Below are 14,551 nucleotides of genomic sequence, written 5' to 3' on the forward strand. Positions count from 1 at the left end.
TGGTGATTCTTTTCTTTCAACTCTTTGAAAATCGACTTAAACTATTGCTTTTTTAAACTATTATAAACTTTTACTTTTAAGCCCCATATGGAAACATGATGGCAGAAAGTTTGGGAAAGTGTTGGTATTTTCACTGCTAGCTTCTCATTTTAGTGTATATTTACAACGAAGGGAGTGTGTGCAAGTGCACCTTTGCACCCCTATATCCGGCCCTGTATATATATACAGGGTGTTAATGAACTATACTGATAAACTGTATTCCTCACATGAAAATAAGAGAAAAACTTCATACAGACCTATTGCGAAAAGTGCATAGTTTCAGAGTTAGGGCTGTCCAAAATCGCGAAAAGCGTAAATTTCAACAGGCCCTATTTCGAATTCCAGAAACTGTGGATGGTAGTCCTTATCAGCGTAGAGGAAGTCATGTATACACAATCCAAAAATGCATATTACATAAATTTTCAAATGTGTGTGCAGGGTATAATTCTCAAATATGCTCTCAATAGAGTTTCAGATATACCCTGATTTCAAGGAGGGTCCAAAGTAGGCAGGAGGTAAGCCTTGACAACAATGGACATCCAGTGCTTCGGAGGGAAGTCGGAAGTGTTAGGAACAAGTAGCTCCATGTTTCCTTGTGTTCGGAATGACATGTAATGCGATGTATTTCGTCACAGTATATTTCACGTTTTCTTCACTTATAAGCATGAAAGAAAACATCGCAGCATGCTTTTTCCCCGAGTACGAGAGACTATATTGTTGACGATCCTTAACACTTCCGACATCGCGCCAAAAGACTCCATGTTCACTGCTGTCAAGGCTTATCGTTTGCCTATTTTGGGCCAATGATAAAGTCGGAGAATATCTCTAAACTCGGTTGATGCATGTCTGGGAATTTCACCCTGCAGAGAATAAATACTCTGCACACCCATTAAACATCAATGAAATATGCATTTTTGGGTTGTGTATGCGTGACTTCCTTTACACTGATAAGAACCACCACTACACGAGTTCTCGAATTCGAAATAGGGCCTCTTGAAATTTGGTATATATATGTACAGAACCGGTTGTTTAAAAAAAAAAAATAGAATAACATCACTGGTTACAAGAGCAAAAAAATCTTAACAAATAAGTTATTACACGATTTTGAAATATATGTTTAAAATCATGTTTCAAACTGTTCAAAATGTTTAAAACATGATTTTTTTCGTGGTTTTAAAACATGTTTAAAACACTTTGAACATCTTTTTCATGTTTTAAACACACGTTTTGTTCTTTTTCATAAAAAACTGTTATTTTTTCCCATCATAGCCCTGCAAGGAATGATGAATGCTAAGGCGTATGAGGCCATTTTGGGGGACCAGGCCCTACCCATGGTCCAAATATTGTTCCCTAATGGTGATGGCACCTACGAAGATGATTTGGCACCCTGTCACGCAGCAAAAACTGTGAAATCATGGTTTGAAGAACATGACCAGGAGCTATCACACCTTCCCTGGGCCCCACAATCACCAGATCAGAACATCATTAAGCCATTGTGGTCTGAATTAGAAAGGCGTGTTCGGTCTCTTTACCCTCAACCAACATCCCTTAAGGAACTGGAGCATGTTTTGGAGGAACAATGGAACAAAATTCCACACACCACGATTCAGGAGCTGTATACGTTCATTACACGTCGGATCCAAGCTGTTTTGGGCGCAAAAAGAGGCCCCACACCATACTAGGTATGATTTTCACACTTTTGCAAACGTTTTAGATTTTTTTTTGTCCAACCCCTGTATATCTTTTTTTTAAAAGTCATAAATAATTCGAGTTCAGTTTTGGTATTTTCGCCCTATTTGAATAATGTTATTGGCACTCGATCATTTAACATTTTTCTTAGATCACTTTTTATTACACAATTCACGAGTCAATACATTTCTACTACGATTTTCTCAATGGCTTTCCCTAGAAGAAAGAACATATGGTGTCTAGACATTTACAAGAAAAAAGAAGTGACAACCTTGTCCCTCAGCACGTGCAGAAAACACTTTTGTGGTCACTTCTGGTCATGCTTGAAGAAGGGGCTGTTTCTTACGAAGGGTATGGGTAATGGACGTTTATCAATAGCCGCGACTGTAACTATTGGATGTAGGTTTCTGCTACGTTGCCAAATCGAAAATCTCTTAAGAAGTGAAACAGACTGTGTGCAAAGAAGCTAGTGAATGTTTCTAAATACATAAAGTTCTCAGAAACTTGTATCATTGAAAGAAGATACTAAAGTATAAAATTATCAATATAAATTAGTTATTATAATGTTATTTTGTAATATTCTAGGACTACCGCCGGTAGCCCACAAAATACGCCACTGGGTAGTGTCAACATATTTCAGGTGTTTCTTGGATACCCTTTAGTCCTTTTGATTCGTACGCAATGCGAAACACAACTCGACGACAGACATTGCATGTATGTACACAAATAACGTAATGTTACAGCTCCAGTTTCCCAACGTATCCTTAGAAAGAGACGAGAAACTAAACCGTTGGTCCAGTAATAAAACTGTATAGGTCGCCACAGTAGCGACTCGCTGCGGAGAAAAATATAGTGCGTCAAAATTCGGCGAGAATCAGGAATGTAAACACGTATACCTGTATAACAACACATATCGGACAGACGTAAAATGTATATTTCCATCTCGAATTCACGATCTCGTAAGAAACTATTAACTACAATTACAGCTAAAGAAATGAAGATTACAAGAAATGGTTAAAATTTATAACTTTTTAATCTGTGCTTTAAACAACAAAATATAAACACAAACTACAAAATAATAATAATTTTAAAAAAAACAAGTCGACAACATATACATGAAGGAAGATATCATTTGTAAAAAAAAAAATAATTAAATAAAATACAATTTATGCAACTTATCAAACGACATTCATTATCGCGGAAGAAATTCTTCGTCAAATATTTCCATGCAGAGTTCCACAAAGAAAACGTGTTCATCAGGTAAGCGAAATTGGCGTAATAGCTATTGTATTACTCAAATCAATTATAAGCTAGCATTTCATGTTAGTACATTAGGCCTGTGAATTAAAAATAAACGATATTCTTGTATTATTTATTGATGTAACTTATACGGTAGTTCTGTTATTATTTATTATTACTCTTATTTGTATGAACGCTTCGTTTATTATTATTATTATTATTTTAACCTTATTATGCATTGCATTGTTATAGTTATTGAACACTCTTTCTTTTTATTGAACATCCTTCGCTGGCGTCCTTAGAAGCAATGGCAGGTAAGTATTGTTTTTGTTTCCTTTTTAGTGTCCCTTTTTCACTTCATTTATTAAAGGTACTTAATTATGTATTTAACAAAAAATCATGATTTGACGTCTTAATCACCTTATTTGCTACCACCACTACAATTGTAATGTATATAGTTACTATTATGCATTTAATATTTATTTATTTCTAAAAAATACATTTGTATTTATTTAAGAAACGATGTGCTTCGACGTTTATACAGCAATTACTACAACAAACAGAAAAAGATAAGATATCTGAATAAGTACATATAATGGTCTACATCTTATTAGCTACCGCAGTAGCAATCTAGGCTGACATAAGGCAATGGCTATGCTTCTAAAATCAACGAGAATTTTATAGCAACAGTGCTGGACATGTATAGTAAATAAGATTCAATTCAAATATTTTGATTTCTTTACCAGAACTAAGAATTCTGGTACATTTTGTCCAGATTAATCAAACAGTAACATGTAAAAAGAAATCCGACCTACGAGATTTATTGAATGTGGACAATCTCTAAGCGCTAGTGGATGTACCGACTCGTCATGATAAAAAGCGCTCTAAATCAGTTCATCATTACTAAAACCCAATTTGTCTATAACCTCGAAGTGTGTATTTGATCCTGGGTTCTTTGATCATGACGCGATTATTTTAAATATTACTTTAAACAATACTACTGTTCTTACGTCTAAAGTACATACAGTTACAAAGAGAATTTTCTCCAGTCATGATATATTTTAATTTCTTGTTTTCTCATGAGTTTTGGAACGGCTATACAACACATCTAACACTGAATATAAGTTTAAATACTTATTCGAAACTTTCTTACACTATTTCAGTATAGCTTTGTCAAAAGTTTCTCGTAAAATCTGGACGTCGTCCACTAAACTGTAGTTAACTAAAGGTATTAAAATTTCTAAAAGTAACCTATTTAGATATAATAGATTACGCAAAATAACTACATCACTTCCTAATAGGGTTCGCAGTTATATTTTTAAGTACAGGAAGACATACAGAAGAGAAATCAAAATAGCTAAATTACTATCTAATAGTTCCACTGTAGTCAAATCTACAGGCTGCGGCACGTAAAACCGGCCCGTCGTTATATTCTGGTATATTGTGTTTTTGGCAACACTTAAATAATCTACCTTCCTACCAAGAGATGGCGTGTCGAGGTCGGGTCGACTTACGTGACCTGCAGCAGTCACGTGCAGCCACAGCCAGTGAAACTTGTCGAAACCAGTTGAGAAAAATGCCTCGTTGTGTTAAGCCGGGTGAGTGTCAGTGTGTGATAATGCCGTATTCGATACCCGAGCGTGTTGCCATTGTTGAAGGGTTCATTCTCACTGGATCTTTTGTGAAAACAAAGAATTTGTTTCGGGAGAAATTTCCAGGACGTTCTGTGCCAGCAAAAAGCACCATTCAGGAATTGATTGAAAAATGGCGGCGTACAGGATCGGTTCAAAATGCTCCCAGGAACAGACGACCATCTGTCTGCACACCTGAATTAAAGATGCAGGTGGAGGAGATAATGACAAGAAGTCCTCGAAAGTCAACCAGGAGATTGAGTCAACAGGTTCATGCGAGTGAGAGAAGTTGCAGACGTGTTTTAAGGGGACTGAAGTTAAAACCGTACCGGATAAGTGTTGTGCAAGAACTGAAGGAGCCTGACCTGCAGAAGAGGGTGCATTTCTGTTCATGGCTGTTGAGCAATGTTGTCAGTGGTTTCTTGGATCCACTAATGCTCATCATGAGTGACGAGGCGTGGTTCCACCTGTCTGGGTACGTAAATTCCCAAAACAACCGGTATTGGTCGACAGAAAATCCACACGCAATCCACCAGATACCCTTGCATAATGAGAAGATTGGTGTTTGGTGTGCCATTTCCGCCACACGCGTTATTGGGCCCATATTCTTTAAGACGACAGTGAACAGTGACGTGTATATGGGAATCCTGGAGGAGTTTTATACACACTGGACCGAAGAGGAGCGTCAGTTATGTTACTTTCAGCAGGACGTTGCAACATGCCACACATCAGCTGCATCATTGTCCCTTGTGCATGAGATGTTTACACCAGAGAGGACAATCAGCAAAGGCTTGTGGCCTCCTCGGTCACCAGACTTGTCCACGTGTGACTTTTACTTATGGGGACTGTTAAAGGGAAGAGTATACGAAACAAATCCACACACAATTGAAGAACTCAAGACCAGGATCCAGGATGTCACCAATAGCATTACAACACAAGAACTGACAAAGGTATATATGAATCTCCTCAATCGTGCTCACATGTGTGTTGAAGTGGGCGGAGGACACTTTCAGCACCTGCTGTGAAGGTGAGTAGTCATATTCAATACATTACATTTCATTTATGTGTTGTAGTTAATCATATTCAATACATTACATTTCATTTTATGTGTTCACTTTACGGGCCGGTTTTACGTGCCGCACCCTGTACTAATAAAGCTATGTGGAAAATCTAAAATGGTGTAATTAGGCACGTATTTAGGTAGGTGCTATTCTATGCTCGAGCACAGGGCGGCAATTTTTTTTAAAGATTCACAATAAAGTAATACGTAAAACTAGCAACCCGCAGAGTCCCGCGTAAACGCGAGAAAATGTTAATGTCTTTAATTCGCTCTAAAATAGTAATTACTAATTAGCTAGCTTATCTGATTATTTTTAAAAATTCATTCTCTCCCACCCTCATCCCAAGGGGAGGATGAACTTGAACATCATGAAAACTGATACCGTTAAACTCCGCGACCTCGAAGACTATGAATTCAACACTAATATCGTTTTCGATTCATTTTAAAATCTCGCCACCTTCCTGGAGAGTGGAGTATGACCTTGAAGTTGAATTGAATTATAACTGTCACTATTTATTTCAGTGACCCCAAAAGCTATGAATTCAACTTTAATATTGGTCGTTTTCGATTATTTTAAAAATGCCCCCAATGTTATTCTTATGGGGACTTTGCACTCCTATATCTCAGCTCAGGTGTGACCTAGATATCTGCAACAGGTCATTTGGATCATTTCTCTGAGAGCTTCAAAATATATTAAAATTCCATGTTTCTATCTATTATGGTTCTCGAGTTGAAAAACGCTAAAGACAGACAGACACAACTTATTGCGTTAGTACAGATGCTAAAAACCATTACTGACAGTGAATAACGTAAACAATTATTATTTTTTATCAGTTATCACCAATAGTTATTGGTGTTTCAGAGTGACGTCCATCAATGGTCACCTACCTTCGGGCAGAACACCACATCATAATCATCATTGAGAGAATTAGGCCATTTAAAATTACGTTGTAACTTTTGTGACTTGAAATACCTAAAGTATTTGGTCTAGGAATTAATTCGTGCGGGTGGACAAGAGATGGCGCAACGAACGGAGCGTCCCACAGTTCCGTGTGTTGCAAACCCCTGTCATCGCGTATCGTTCGTAGTATAGGGCAGTGGATTAAAGCGTCAACAACACCAGTTTGTAGTTAAGTGAACATGGCGCAATTTGTGCCTGATAAAGTGTTTTTGCGGGGTGTCCTGCTGCATTACTTTAACATGCAGAAAAGTGCGACTGAAAGTCATCGTATTTTGGTGGAAGTGTATGGTGACCATGCTCTAGCTGAGCGAACGTGTCAGAAGTGGTTTGCACGGTTTAGAAGTGGTGATTTCGGCTTGGCAGACCAAGAGCGAGCTGGACAGCCAAAACAATTTCAAGACGAAGAATTGACAGCATTGCTCGAGCAGGATTCGTGTCAAACGCAGGAACAACTTGCAGCAGCATTAGGCGTTGATCAAACAACAGTCTCCAAACGCTTGAAAGCCATGGGAATGATTCAAAAGATGTCACATTGGGTTCCACATGAATTGAAAGACAGAGACGTTGAAAGACGAAAAACCATTTGCGAATTGCTGCTTCAACGACAGAGCAGAAAGGGGTTTCTGCATCGAATTATTACGGGTGATGAGAAGTGGATCCATTACGAGAACCCTAAACGAAAAAAGGCCTGGGTGAAACCAGGTGAACCAGGTCCATCACAACCAAAACGAGATATTCACTGTGCAAAGGTTATGCTGTGCATATGGTGGGATATGAAAGGTGTGGTGTACTATGAGCTGCTGCAACCGGGTGAAACTATGAATGGAGAACGTTATCGACGACAATTAATGCGTTTGAAGCAAGCTCTGGCCAGAACACGACCAGAATGGGAGAACAGACATGATCAACTTATTGTTCAACATGATAACGCTCGCCCACATGTCGCAAAACCGGTCAAAACCTATTTAGAAAATGTCGGATGGGAAGTTTTACCCCACCCGCCGTATTCACCAGACGTTGCTCCTTCGGACTACTACTTGTTCGATTGCATGAACAACGATTTGATTGGACAGCGGTTTACTTCTTCAGAAGATATCGAAACATGGGTCTCTGACTGGATCGCTTCCAAGGATGAGGACTTCTTTCGCCACGGAATCCGTACATTGCCTGACAGATGGGCGAAAGTGGTGGCTAGCGATGGACAATATTTTTCTTAAGGTATTTATGTATTTTGTGTTTGTACTACAGCTTCAATGTGTGCGTACCAACAGCACGAATTCATTCCGAGACCAAATACTACTCAACAAGAGCTAGTATGTTTGCCAAATCACGGTTTGTTTCCTTGTTTAAGACATAAGTTTGTGCAGGGGATCGCAAATTATTTACAGCACAGGAGGCGCACAATATATAAATACGGGTCTGGGTGTAATAACCAAGAAAAAGAGCGATTTTGATTATGTTAAAGTTGAGGACGAAATTATTAAAAATCCTAATAATACAGGCTCCAGCCATAAGACCCGTAGAAACGGCGTGTCTGATGGCTGTTCTCTATTAATTTGAAGTTTATGCCTAAAAATTAATTTTAAAAATCGTGGGTAGACATTTTGAAAACCGGTGGTTTGGTTGCAGTGTTGCTATCTCTTACCTCACGCCCTTCCTCCATGTCGGACATTTTAGAATGAAATTTCCTTGTTATGTTCACGAATACTCTGTTCTAATCTGAAATTCGCGCTTCAAAACCAATTAAAATAACCATGGGTAACGATTTTGAGAATGTAGTTAGTTTGTTTGCAATGGTACTATTTTTTATATCACCTTTTTTACTCATCAGATGCTGCCGGGAAAATGTTCCTTATTTTGTACCATATTGTACTCCTCTGATCTAATATTTATGCTTCAAAACTAATGAAAAAATGGTTAGTAACCATTCGAAGAACCGATTGTTTCTTTGCAGGGTTGCCAACTCTCATCTTACATTTTTGCTTCTTGTTGGATGGTGTAGAATGAAATTTCCTTGCTTTGCACATTGATTCTCTCTCTCCTGATCTGAATTCGTCCTTCAAAACTAATGATATAACCATGAATAAATATTTTGAGAAAACGGTTAGTTTGTTTGCAGAGTTGCATCTCTTATATCACGTTTTTTACTCATAATTTACTGCCGAAAGAATTTTCCTTGTTTCGTACTTTTCTGTTCACTTCTGAATTGAAGTTTGTGCTTCAAAACTAATGAAAAAATTTTGATTAAACATTTGGGAAACCGATGGTTTGTTTGCAGGGTTGCCACCTCTCATCTCGCATTTTTTTCTTGTTGGATGTTGCAGAATGAAAGTTCCTAGTTTTATACATAGACACGATCTTCTGAACTGGATTTCGTGCTTCGAAATGAGATTACCATGGATTAAATTTTTGAGATAACAGTGGTTTGTTTTCAGTGTTGCCATCTTTCATGTTACGTTTTTTACTCATCAGATACTGCCTCGAGAGTTCTCTTTGTTTTGTAGCTGGCTGTTCATATGTTCAATACGGCTCATATGTATAAGGACTGTATTTTAAATAACATACAATAAAACAATAAACAGATCCCAGAAGTCTCCAGGCATAGTTGGACAAACAAGGCAGAAGGGTTATACAGCTTAATGGAAAATTGTTTTTATCATGAAGTTCTTGCTATAACCAACACGTTCAAGAAAATGCTCGGAGTATTGAATGAAGATTATGAGCTTCAATTACATCACGATTTGCGTGGTTCCCATGCAAGGAAGTTTGGAAAAATATTGAACGCATATACAACTTCATATCCATAGACTGATAGTTGAGAAACAATGCTTTACAATGTCTTGACTAATGAACGCTTGCCAGAGGGATGCGCACAGAAGCTACTCAATTACGTCACTGATGCAAACAAAGAGTACTTAAAATTCAGGGAAGAAAGATTCATTACTAGAAAGAAGCCACTCTCAGCTGTGATACATGAGCAGAAGCTTCCAATACTTTCAACAACTCGGGTAGTACCTAGAACAGTAGCTCAGGAACCCAAGAACATTGTTAGGGAAGTAACTAGTCTAGAAAGATATATTCCCATTGCTAAAGAGAGTTTATCAATAGATATTCTTTTATATCATCTGACACCCTACACTATTCTATCAACAGTAACGGTACGACTACTAAACCTGTGAAATCTGCTCTGATAATCGAATTACGAAAGATGCCTCCGCAGATTGAGACACGTTGAGATTCTTCATTTACTTCCACTGCTGTTGTGACAGATGTTATATATGAGATATGACAAACGCAAATATCAGCTACCTAGCTCATCCAATAAAAATGCAGAGGGGGAAAGAAGAGCGCCTGTAGGTCCGCTACTACTTACTGTGCTCACCCGAGCCCCTAAACTGCCAGTGCAGATGTCAAGGTTTTGGGCATCATCTCATCAGATAATAAAATAATGCTACAAAATGCACTAATGGAATACCTAAACATTCACACGTCACATTCACCTCATAATGTAGTACTCAGTGACTTAGTTGGTAAGAATGGCCCAACTCCTGCATTAGTGCTTCCTAAGCACTACTACACTACAGACTTCGATCGAAGACTTGATGAACCACATGGAAGAGGTAGACTTGCGAATAACCCCACATATACTACACATTTTGAGAACTGGTACACAACGCATTATAGTAATGTCAAACGAAACGGTTGTCTCTGTTTTACTGCTTCATTTCCATCGAACGCTCCAATATGGCTTGTCTGACTTGTGGTTCCGTAAGTCAGAAACGGATATTATTCTCATTCATACCCTGGCGACTTCATGTGGCGAATTATGTGATGTCATCCTTGCAACACACATACTAACAGGTTGTGATGTGACTAGTAAGGTAGGAACAAAAGCAGCAGCTCTGAGGTTTCATTCTGAGAGATTTTTGAGTTACATTTGTTCCCGTATACCACCAACAGACGAGGATTTAAGCTCGCGGCGGAGTACTTGGTCCAAGTAATGAAATCAGGCACACAGTGGTGGTAATCCTGTGATGAATTACGTGTCCACACATATCAAACCAGTAAGACTGGTAATCTGTTGGCACTACCACCTACTTCATCTACATTGCATGGCCACATCGAGCGTTCGTTTTACCAAGTGTATACGTGTGTATCCGCAACATGGCCCTTTGTACGATTGAATCCGGAAGATTTCAGATGAAATTCTGTAAATGGAACTCTTACCCAATTCAAACCTAAATATCATACCTGACGATATCGTGTGGTTGTAAATAATGCAATAGAAGTAATGCGTAATTGTCCAATGTGTAGTTGTCCGAGCGAGTGTAAAAATTCAACATCAATTAATGAACAGAGTGATAAAGAAGGCTGAATGATGCATTAAAGACATCACAAATTTCTTGATCTTTTGATATAGGAGTGGCATAACATTATTGAGAACTAATTATAGAAATAAAATAATATGTTCTCTTGTGTAGAGATGTCTTAAGCATATGGTTTCCTTCTATTACGTTTCTTATTATAGACTAATTTATTATAGCAACTGTACACAATCTTAATTAATAAGCAAGTTCTTCTTCTGTAAATAAGATTTAACAGCTTAAACGTTAAAAAACGTAGATGGCAAATTGTTCATGATTCTCTCTTGAAGGCAGTTTTGAAATCTGGTTCCTGCTCTATTTCGCTCAGTACTTGACCATTATTGTACAGGGTGACCAATATACAATGCAACCCGGAGTTTGGAATAGTAGAATTTTTGAACCTGAAGTGATACACGAATAATGGTTATACCAAAATGAAGTCTTGTTTATGCATATATTTTTAAACCAGGAAGCAACGATTGAAGTACACTAGGGGCCACACAGTGTTGCCAGATGTAACCGAAGGTGTAAATCATTTTTTTTTTCTTTTTTTGCAAAACATGTAAATTGACTCATAACTCATACGTAGGGAGGTTCTGTCATTAATTTTCAGTTTGCTTAGTTGGAGTAGCTTGCAAAATATGGAAGAGAAAAAAAGAATTTTTCATTTCCACCGATAACTAATCGGATGAGGTCTCTGTAAGAGGGAACTAGGGAAATCGTAGTTTTCATAAATTAACACTCTGAATTGGCAACCCTGCTGATGTTTCAGTGCATCAAAAGTAGTGTTCTCAACGGGTCGGGTCGGGTTGAAGGCCGACCCGACCCGAATTGACTGACCCGACCCAACAACCCAACCCGTTTGAGAGCACTACGTTACGACACTGGGTGAACGCCAAAATGCACTCCCATTGGGAATTAAACCCGGACCACGTGTACCGAAGTCTTACACGTTAACCACTAGCTAGATCAAGCGGAGGATTTGTATATGCATCTTAGGGAATATTTGGCACTTTTGAGGTTTGGTTATTTCTTTTTATAACTGATACCAATGTCCGACGTGGGAGATTATTTTTCTTGCTTTAGTTCTATGTGACGAAATTTTTCGTGGTCAGTGCTCACCTGCTCGGAAGGCAGTAGCAAGAGTCTCTTGGCGGAGACAAAAGAAAATCGTTTAACTACAATGATAAGGGTTGAGGAAACGGGAGAACCAGTAATTCAAATATGCACTAAATAAAGAATTTTCAAATTTAATTTTACATATTTACGCTCATACATAATGTATTTACTGTATATTACTGCATACAATTACCGTTGTGAAAAATTAAATTTGTGTAACCTCTCTGTAACGGACAAAAATTCCCGTCCCATTGGTGTCCGTTATTCAGAGGTTTCACTGTATTATTAAATGATGGAACATGTTCATCGTAATTTACATCACAATAAGACAAAACAACTGTTATACTGGTAACCAAAACATTTACTCACTAAAGAGGAGCAGAATAATATATTTAGAACTTTGTCGGTGCATCTAGCAATCCTTGTACCGAGGGAAATTTCCCCCAAGTATCTGCGCTTGCCAAGTTCTTGTCTTCAGGGCGTTAGCACGTTTCGCACTGTGTGATCGATGAAAAATTTCCAGTTCACTCTTAACAGGTTTTGTATATATATATATATATATATATATATATATATATATATATATATATATATATATATATATATATATATATATATACAGTGTTGGGAAGTAACGTAACGCAAGTAACGCGTTACTTTTTAAGTAACGTTTCCTAGTAACGCGTTACATTTTTTTCAAAGTAACTGTAACGGTAACGCGTTACAAATTTTTAAGTAACGTACCTAGTTTGCGTTACTTTTTTCGCGTTACATTTCGGATGAGTAACTACAATATATGTATAATTTTTTTCGGAAACAAACGTTTCCTGTAAATGATTTTCTCAGAATGGAACAATGGAACATGAACTACGTATGTCAGTGACCGACAGTCAGTCACCTACACAAAAAGAAACAGATAAGATTATAGTGACACTTGCTGCTTTTGGAAGATCTGGACAGCCTCAGGGAATTCACGTGTACTGATTGCAAGCACCTGGAAGATTTTGTCGTAGATTTTGACAGCTCAAATCAATACATTCAGTGAGTGAACTAGGAGTGCAATGATACCGGTAGTCTATTTTACTTTGATTGGTGTTGTTTTTATAAAGATGGAGAACGAAAATATTTTACTGTTCGAACATTTGAAAGAATACTTTTTTCTTAAGAGCTGAAGATGATGTTGGACAGAATTTAAAAGTAAAGTGTCTGAAGTGCCCCGGCGGAAAATATTTATCAACAACTAGGGTGTCATAATTAGCAATTTACAGTAAGGTGTTAATATGAATAAACTGTGTTCTGATGAGCAGGCCTACTTTATTTCTAGAAAATAGTTTGCTGATGGTATGTAATATTGGAGTTCTTTCAGATCAGTTTGCTTATCCTCGAGTCCCGTTAATTATACCTCGTAGAGTAGTGTCCATCCCTCGTAGAGGAGTTCTCTATATTCTTTATTTTTAATTTTACATAACAACATTGTTACTATTATATAATTAGTTTAACAGAATAATAATAAGCAACCATTTTTTCTAACGTATAGGGATGAGCACGAGTCAACCTAAAACTCGACTCGACTCGAATTCAAGTCGAGTTTCGAGTCAAGTCAAGGGTAATACCCTCGAGTCGAGTTCCAAGTCGATTCAGTTTTTCGCGTCGTTTCGAGTCCAGTCGAGTTTGATAAATGGCTCGTTCGTTTTAAGGCGTCTTGAAATCATGGCCTGATTACACTGGAAAACGAAAGTTATGAGAAATGTAAGCTAAACAGTAATATGGAATACTTTTAGTGTTGCTCACGAGAGGGGGCACGGCTCGCATCTCGTCTCGTGTTGATAGCGAGACCACAAGAGATTTTTTATAACAAGCTCAGCTCGGCTCGGCTCAACAGAGAAGATGGCTCGAGCTGGCTCACTTGGGGTGAACCACCGGCTCGAGCTTGATTGGTAGGGATGAGCCATTTGTTCGGTTCGGCTCAACTGAGCTGAGGGCTCTAGCCAAGTCGGTTGGGTGAGCTGTTAGCTCGGCTCACTTCACAGTTCGGGTCGATAGTGAATGAGCTGTGAGCCGAGCTGCTCGAGTCGTTGACAATTCTAAACCCGGGCCAAGCAGTTTTGAAGATATTTGGCCAGTGCCCTCTAACTTTTAACAGTGTTTGGCTCGAGCCCGAATACTCAACCTAGACCCTCAACCCAAATTCAGAAGCTCTTGAACAATGTTCTTGACTCCTAGACTTCACGACTACCGAGGTTGGCAATCAACTAGTTTTTTTAGTATTCAAATACAAACCGCCTATCTTTCTTTTTATATACAGTGTTGTTATAATAATAATAATAATAATAATAATAATAATAATAATAATAATAATAATAATAATAATAATAATAATAAAAAGTTGTAGTAGTAGTAGTGTCATTGATAATAATTATACTGTCTATGTAATATACTTGAAGAATGT

The 14,551-nt window shown here is 37.9% G+C and overlaps 1 protein-coding gene across 1 annotated transcript in view; it reads right to left on the reverse strand.

The window, feature by feature from the left end:
• The window catches only part of unc-104 (kinesin family member unc-104), a 209,262-nt gene that overhangs the window by 167,699 nt on the left and 27,012 nt on the right, over nt 1–14,551 (reverse strand). The gene's annotated exons all lie outside the window — the stretch shown is intronic.

The sequence above is a fragment of the Thermobia domestica genome, chromosome 13 (assembly GCF_964235325.1).
Source record: "Thermobia domestica chromosome 13, izTheDome1.hap1.1, whole genome shotgun sequence".
NCBI lineage: Eukaryota > Metazoa > Arthropoda > Insecta > Zygentoma > Lepismatidae > Thermobia > Thermobia domestica.